At 23.9% G+C, this 8,666-nt stretch overlaps 1 long non-coding RNA gene across 1 annotated transcript; it reads right to left on the bottom strand.

Annotated features, from left to right (window-relative positions):
* Nucleotides 1-7,205: 7,205 nt before the first annotated feature.
* LOC137805747 (uncharacterized) lies at nt 7,206-8,406 on the bottom strand. The gene is made up of 3 exons (XR_011080232.2): nt 8,343-8,406; nt 8,090-8,242; nt 7,206-7,240 (listed from the first exon to the last, which is right to left on the bottom strand). It is a non-coding gene; the product is annotated as an uncharacterized LOC137805747 (long non-coding RNA).
* Nucleotides 8,407-8,666: the final 260 nt, after the last annotated feature.

Genomic DNA, 8,666 nt, shown 5'->3' with positions numbered 1-8,666 from the left:
GATATAATCTAACTTAGTACAATGTGAATCCGACTCGATTCAATGTTAAGTGGGTCTGTCATGGTTTGACTCTACTTGGTGTAACATAGACCAAACTAACATGAGTCTGATTATTCTCAATCCATTGTGGTCTCGACACAATTTGACCTGCCATGAGTTTGACTCGACTTGGGCTGACTTATGATGACTTGACTCGGCTTGACCTGGACCAACTTGACTCGATTTGATATGGGTTCGACCTAACTCAACTCAATGTGGGTGAATTGATTGAGCCTGGGGTGAAATAAACTCAACTTGAACGAAAAATCAAGGTGGGCTTGACTTAACGTGGGTCTAACTCAATTTGACTCGATTTAACTTGATCAACATGGATCCAACCCAGATTGGCCCATGAGTCTCATCATGGCTTGACTTCCCTAAAACTACATTCAGTTCGATCTAGACCCAATAGATGTTATGAACCTTTTTTAAATATTTCTCATTTCAATAAAAAATTCAATGTTAATATTTCTTTATTTTATTTAGTGATCCCTTATTAAGATTTTTTCTACATTAATTATACTTATTATTTGATTATAGAAAACTAAAGTTGTTCACATAAAAAAAAAAGAGGAAAAAAGAGACACTTTTATTGTATTATTCACTTCTATATATTTGAACCATGAACCATTCACAATATTATTTAGGCCAGAAATATCCTATAAGTTCTTGAATTTTACAACCTTAAAAAATAAATTTATTTAAAAGGTTTCATCCAGTAGAATCATTCACTTCTCCCTCTCTTTATTGTTCCTCAAAACAAATTACCTGCAAAATTGAATAATTTTAATGTTAATAAAAATAAATAAAATAAAGCCTTTAATATGAAAGACATAAGTGGAAAATAAATGGCAAAAACAATTACTTTTTTAATTTAGACTTTTGATAATTTTTCATAATTTGAAATGATGATGATGAAATATAATATCCAAGCTTGTTAAGAGGATTACATGCTTCTAAGAATGATAACGATGTTTTAAACATCAGTAAGAGAGTGAAATTAAGTAAATGGGTATCATAAACCAAATAATTAAAATTAGTTAAAAATAACTTCATATTAATTTATAATATTATTAGTATTTACCTTTTTAAAAATGTTGTATTCAAAATGGTCTTTTTTTTTGTTAAATATCACCAAACGACGTTAAGTGGTGCTTATGTGGCAGACACGTGTAAGTTACGTAAATTGTGCCTACATTAGTGAATACTGAATTAGGGTTTAGGTTATTCAAATTGGGGATTTCAAATTTCTGATTTAGGGTTTCTGATACGCAGGGGAACAATCCTCGAAACCCTAAATCAGAAATTCGAAATCCCCAATTTGAATAACTTAAACCCTAATTCAGTATTCACCAAAATAATGTAAGCAACCAAATTGAATTTTTTAAAAATCACTGTACCAAATTGACTATTGACTATAAATATAGGGACGAAAAAAAGTAATTAAATCTTATTTATATAAAAAAATATTATTAAAGAAAAACATAAGAAAAAACTTACAATATATTTAATTGAAAAAAAAAACTTTTGTATTATTAATTAAGTTATAATTTAGATTTGAATACCTGATTTGTTGTTTATACATTACAAACGCAATATCCATCAATGCAAGACAATAGTATTCGATCACAAGGTAAAGATTTGGAGTGGGCATAACAATCTTCTATTTTTTGACATGCAACTACCACTACACTTGCCTTTGCTTCCCTTGAAATTGAATGCCCTACAACACATATTTGCATCTTCTTAATACAATTTTATATGACAAAAAAATAATATTTTTCATTGAAGAACATGAGAAGAAAAAAATAATAATGATTTTCATTGAAGAACATGAGAAGAAAAAAAGAACTTTGATTGAAGAAGAAGGGATGAAATACCATTACAAACTTGCATGGCAAGAACTACAAACAAAAGTGATAATATGAATGAATTCTTTGACATCTCTTCCAATCTTCAATCTCAAGATATAATGACCAAATTTGAAACTCTTAGAATTTGTTATGATAATTTTGTGAATGTTCATCCTTAACTATTTATAGGAGAGAATGGGCTTCTTAACATTATTGCAAAATTATAAAATGGAATCTTAATTTAATGTAGTTTAATGTTATGATATTACATATTAAATTGTTAAAATAATTTGAACTTTATTGCTTCTTACATATCAAACTTATTTAATATAATCTAATAATATATTATAGTGGGGAAAGAGTAAGACTTCAAATGTTTTTAATTAATACTAGAAGAAACATGTTAATATTAAAAATTAAATAAAAAATGTCAATTAAACTAAAATAGTGTATCTGTAATTTTTATTTTTATAATTTATATATAATTATGTTTAATATTAAAAATTAAATAAAATATGTCAATTAAATCAAATAATAAAAAGAGATAAAAATTATAATTTTTGAGATAAATATATGAAGAAAAAAAATTGCTTCACGTCCTAAGAAGGTTATCACGTCTGCTTTTACGAAATTACAGTTTATTAGTCTTTTAAAAAAACAGTTTTCATTTAATTATAATAATAATTAGTTAAAAAATAGAAAATGACTGAAATATCCACACAAAAAAGCACTCCTCCACCTCTCTTTCTCATCCTCCACCCGTATACCAAATGTTTTATAAAAAAATAGAAAATGGCGCAATGTCCATGATAATGAAATAAAATCAAATATTAATATAAGAATAAAATAGAAAAATAATTAAGAGCAGTTAAAGAGAATAATCTCCTTTATATATAGGTATAGATATCAATATCTAATATTTACTATCATTTTTTTTATTAACCATATTAGATTAACTTAAAAATAGAAAATATTAATGAATAAAATTAAAGTAACAACAAAATTTTTAAATTAAAATAATTATATTTTTAATATGTAAAATAATTAAATAATTTATTTATTATTTAACATTATAACATCATAAAAATCGATATACCATTAACTATTTCAATATATAAAGATTCAATGAGAAGTTATTTTTACCGTTCTAGTTTAGTACATATGACTTGCACACTCAATTTACTCCATTAACTCTTTCATTATATGGTATATTTATCTATCTGACTTAGAATGTCATTAGAATTTGAATATCTCTCAAATTCCTTAACTTATTACTTGTGACATCTCAACATTAAAACCTTGGTAACTATTAACGCATACAAATCTTCATAGTAATGTCATATCTTCTAATTACTCATCATCATCATGCACACCAATGAATTCATCAATCACCCTTAATGATTCATAAATCTTTTATAAAATATGTCAAAATACGTCATATCTCACATTATTAAATTCGTATCAACTTTAAATCTTAAAAAAAAACATCTCAGATAGTCTCTAACATAAATTGAAAAATTAAAGAAATTACAAAGAAAATTGAGTTTACTTTATTTCAAAAATAATGGGATGGATGTATTTCTTATAATATTATCATTAAGAACGTTTGCTTTAGAAGAGTCTAGATGTGACCGTTGGGTGCTTTGAGGTATGAAGTGACTTCTTGTTCTTCTTTGATTGTTAACCGAACGACTTTAATGCTTTTGATATTTTCAGTAGTTGTTTGAATGTCTCTATTGATACTTGTATAGTTTTAACAATGAATTGAAATGAAATCGAATTAGTGTGATTGATATTTGGATTTGTATGATAGTGTTTTGAGTGAAAAAAAAAAACTAAATTAATTATGAATTACTAACCAAATTAGTTCTTCTTATATCAGAACTTTATTTCAAAAGCTTACATTTGCATGTGTTTTTTGTGTATGAACTGCGATGATGATTATATTATGTACGTGAACAAATATTTGTATAGTTGCAAGAATGAGATCTAAAGAGGAATTCAAGAATGATGATTTTTTTTATTTCATGTGAACTAATCAAGTTTATATTTGGTTTGATGTTCAGTTTTGGAGTGTTATAGATTGAAAGTACTTGTCCTTTTTGTAATCCTTCTTTTTCTTCAAACTAGTTTTAAATATGTAATTGTACAAGGCTAATTATCACTAAACAACACTCAACCCAATTAAAATAGTCTAGGTGGGATTTGAAAATTTTACCATAAAAATTTTGTATTTTAAAATTAAGTGGGATTGTGAAAACATCTGAAAATATATTCAATCAACACAAATTTTATTAAATATTTGTGGGTTTTATGAAGAAAATCGAGGGTTAATATTTATTCATTCATTCAATTATCTTTTTATAATAACTTTTCTGCAAATGTATTAAATTAAGATAGATGTTATGAACCCTTTTTAAATATTTATCGTTTCATTACAAAATTCAGTGCTAATATTTCTTTATTTGATTTAATAATCTTTTATAAGAACTTTTCTACATTAATAATACCTTTATTTGATTATAGAAAACTAAAAATGTTGACATAAAAAAAGGAAAAAAAAAGAGACACTTTTATATATTTGAATCAACCATTCACAATATTATTTTGGCCAGAAATTTCCTATCACTACAACCTTAAAATAATACATTTATTTAAAAAGTTTCATCAAACTCCTACTCCTGCCTCTCTAATTGCTTCCCTGCAAAATTTATATACCAAATTAAGTAAATAGAATGAAATATTATATACCAAATAATTAAAATTAGTTAAAAATAACGATATTAATTTATAATACTATAAACATTCACCTTAATAAGAATAAATAGTATTAGAAGTTGACACTCAAATATTATATGTTTAGTTAATCTATATATTATAAAAAAATTCAAGTTAAATATCACTATAAAATCTGAAATTTCAATTAGGTTGAAATTTTAGGATTCAATAATCATCATTAGATGAAAATATATTATTAAAAAAAATAGAAATACGATATATTTAATTATAAAGAAAATCTTTGATATTATTAATTAATTTAAATTTGAATACCTGAATTATTGTTTATGATTACAAACGCAATATCCCTCGTAGCAAGAAACTATTGTTGCATCACAAGCTATAGCACCCATGTGTGTATAACAATCTTGTATTTCTTGGCATGGCACTAACTCTATATCACTTTCCTTTGAAAATGAATGTCCTATAACACATAATAATAATAATTTATATGAGAAAAAAATAATAATTTTCATTGAAGAACATGAGAAGAAAAAAAGAACTTTGATTGAAGAAGAAGGGGTGAAATACCATAACAAGTTTCCATGGCAAGAGCTACAAACAAAAGTGATAATATGAATGAGTTCTTTGACATCTTTTCCAAACTTTAATCTCAAAATATAATTATCAAATTTGAAACTCTTAAAATTTGTTATGATAATTTTGTGATTGTTCATTCTTAGATATTTATAGGAGAGGATGGGCTTCTTAACATTATTGCAAAATTATAAAATGAGATCTTAATTTATTTTCGGCAAATGCTTCCTACACCCAATCATTTTTAACCTGCACCCAACATATTTTTTTAATTTCCAAAAAGACCCTTTATTCTGGAAATAAAAATTCGGAATTGAAAATAATATATTCTGGAAAAATAAATCCGGAATTGATTATTGAGTTTCAGAAATAAAAATCCAGAAAGAAAAATTAAAATTCTATTTCAAAAAAAATATTCAGAATTGAAAATAATACATTCTGGAAAAAAAAATCTGAAAAAGAGATTATTGTATTTTAGAAATAAAAATCCGAAAAAAAAATGAAAAATCCATTTCAGATAAAAAATCAGTAATATAAAATTTGGTTCTGGAAAGGAAAATCCAGAACCCATATTTTGGAATTTTTTTGACAGTTTCGTCTTTTTCACTGAAATCGGATGTAGTGACATGGTGCAGGAAGCAATTGCCTGCCTTTATTTTCTGTGAATCTCATTTTGTCAAATATTTGTAACACATTTTACCGTTTTTACTTCAAAGTATATTTTCAAAATCCAAATTTTCAATAGCATTAACCATATGTTGGATCAAATTTAATGTAGTTTAATATTATGTTATTAAATATTAAATTATTAACGTAATTTGAACTTTATTGCTTCTTACAAATCAAATTTATTTAATATAATATAATAATATAATATATAATATATTATACATAACTGGTAAAGAATAAGACTTCGAATATTTTTAATTAATATATCGATTTTTAATGAAAAATAATAATTAAAATATTTTATTTAATATGTCATATTTAAATTATTAAAACATTTATTTATTTTACTTAATTTAATAAATAAATAGCTTAACTAGTCTCAAACTTGTATTTATGATATATTATTAAAAAAAAATATAAGTTGTAAATATCTAATATATTTACTGACTCAAAGAATAATTAAAATAATAATTAGAATGAAGAGGAATTTACTCTTCATTTGTAACTTCTGTTTTTATTCACTTTAAATCTTTATAAATTACTTTCAATTCTTACTTATTTTCTACTTAAAAGAATTTATTACTTGCATAACTATACACCGTATTTAAATGTCACGTGTTGATTTATTTTTTTTAAAATCTTGAGCGAAAAGAAAAAGTTTCAGAAAAATTAATAATTAAAATAAAAAACATTAAATTATAACTTATTTAAATAATATTTAATGACGATTTTTTTATATTTCATATTCATATTTCACTCCTAAGTATATATTAAAATTACAACAATTTTAATATTATAATTATTTTATATATGTCCAGTAAAAAAGAAGAAAGAAGAATAGTTGCACTAAGATTAATGATGTTAATAAATAAAATTTTATTAGGTTAAATTTAATCGAATTGTTTACCTATAACTCAATTAAAATAGTCTAGGTGGGATTTGAAAATTTTACCATAAAAAATTATATTTTTAATATAAAGTTATTTAAGTGGGATTGTCAAAACTTCTGAAAATGTATTCAAAACATAAAATTTACTAAATATTTGTGGGTTTTATGAAGAAAATTGAGGGTTAATATTTATTTATTCATTCAATTATCTTTTTATAATAACTTTTCTGTATTATTTGTACCATTATTTGAATACAGAAAACTAAAAAATGTGCACATAAAGGAAAAAAAAGCACCTTTTATCATTCACTTTTATATATTTCAGTCATGAACCACATATTTTGATCACAATATTATTTAGGATATAACTATATCCTTGAATCTTACAACCTTAAAACACATCTATTTTAAATGTTTCATTAATTAGAATCATTCACTCCTGCTTCTGTTATTGCTCCCCTTGAAAACAAATTACCTGCAAACATGAATAATTTTAATGTTAATAAAATAAAATTAAATAAAACATTTATTTAATGTGGAAGATATAAGTAGAAAATAAATAAAATAACACTTTTGAATTTAGGCTCTGATAAATTTTCATAGTTTGAAATCTAATATCCAAAATTGTTTAGAGAATTTGATACTTTTAGAAAAATATTTAAAATTAATTTATGTTAAAAAAAGTAATTGATGCATATTTGAACAATAATTATACAAGTAAAATTGAATTAATGGGATGAAATATTACATATAAAATAATTAAAATAATATAGAACACGGAGATACGGAATACGGACACACAAATTTATATATTATATAATTATGAATTATATAAATTCACAATAAATATTTATATGCACTAAGTATGTTTCAGTTTTTGTTGGGGGCAGAAAGATGTTTTTCATGACTGGTTCAAAAAGATTTGATTTTTATTTTCATAATCATAATAAAAATTTATATAATAAATTTTAGTTTTAGAAAATTAATGTATTTTTTTTTAAAATTATGTTAGATCTGTGTTAGAATTGTCAGAAATCCAATAAATATTTTTTGAATCAGACACTTCACTAATACGTGTCCTATGATCCTATGAGTGTCGATGTCCGATACGTGTGTCTGACACAGACACGTCATCTAAGAGGAGGGTTCAAACTTCATAACAATCTACTATCGAACTTTTCTTATTAGATAAAAAAAACATTCGTAATTAACTATTTCAATAAATTTTTTAGTACAAGTATTTATAGAGTCTAAAATTAAAACTTGAAAAAAAAATATTAATTTCATCGTATTATAAAAAATATATTTAACCCAATTTGAATACCTGATTTCTTCTCTGCATGATCACAAATGCAATTTCCATCGTAGCATGAAACTACTGATGCATCGCAAGGTAGAGTGCGAATTAATCGAACACAATCCTTGTGTGTACGACATGGAGCTATAATTATAGTCACTCCCTCTGTATTTGATTCCCCTGAAAATTAATTACCAACAAATTTAATTCTATCTTTTTAATAAAACTATATATTAAAAAAATAACATTCAATAAGAAAGGATAAATAAATAACCAATACCATAACAAACTTCCACAGCAAAAATTACAAATAAAAGAGCTAATATAAATGAATTCTTCCTCATATCTTTTTCCAACAATCTCAATATATAATCAACAAATTTCAAATTCAGATGTTTGTTATGATAATTTGGTGCTTCTTAAAGTAAAAAAACTTGATCCTTTTATAGAAGAGAATAAGTTCTTTAACCTTGCAAAATTCATAAATTTAATGGATTTTATATTACATAATTTTTAAGTCCTATTTTTATGTCACACTTAATAATATTAAAAATATATTTTTATAATTAAAAAAGTCCGAAAAAAGTTGATCCTTTTATGGAAG

The sequence above is a fragment of the Phaseolus vulgaris genome, chromosome 3 (assembly GCF_051622355.1).
Source record: "Phaseolus vulgaris cultivar YP4 chromosome 3, ASM5162235v1, whole genome shotgun sequence".
In the NCBI taxonomy this organism is placed as follows: Eukaryota; Viridiplantae; Streptophyta; class Magnoliopsida; order Fabales; family Fabaceae; genus Phaseolus; species Phaseolus vulgaris.
The sequence above is the reverse complement of the archived record's forward strand: the minus strand, read 5'-3'. Positions and strand labels throughout refer to the sequence as shown.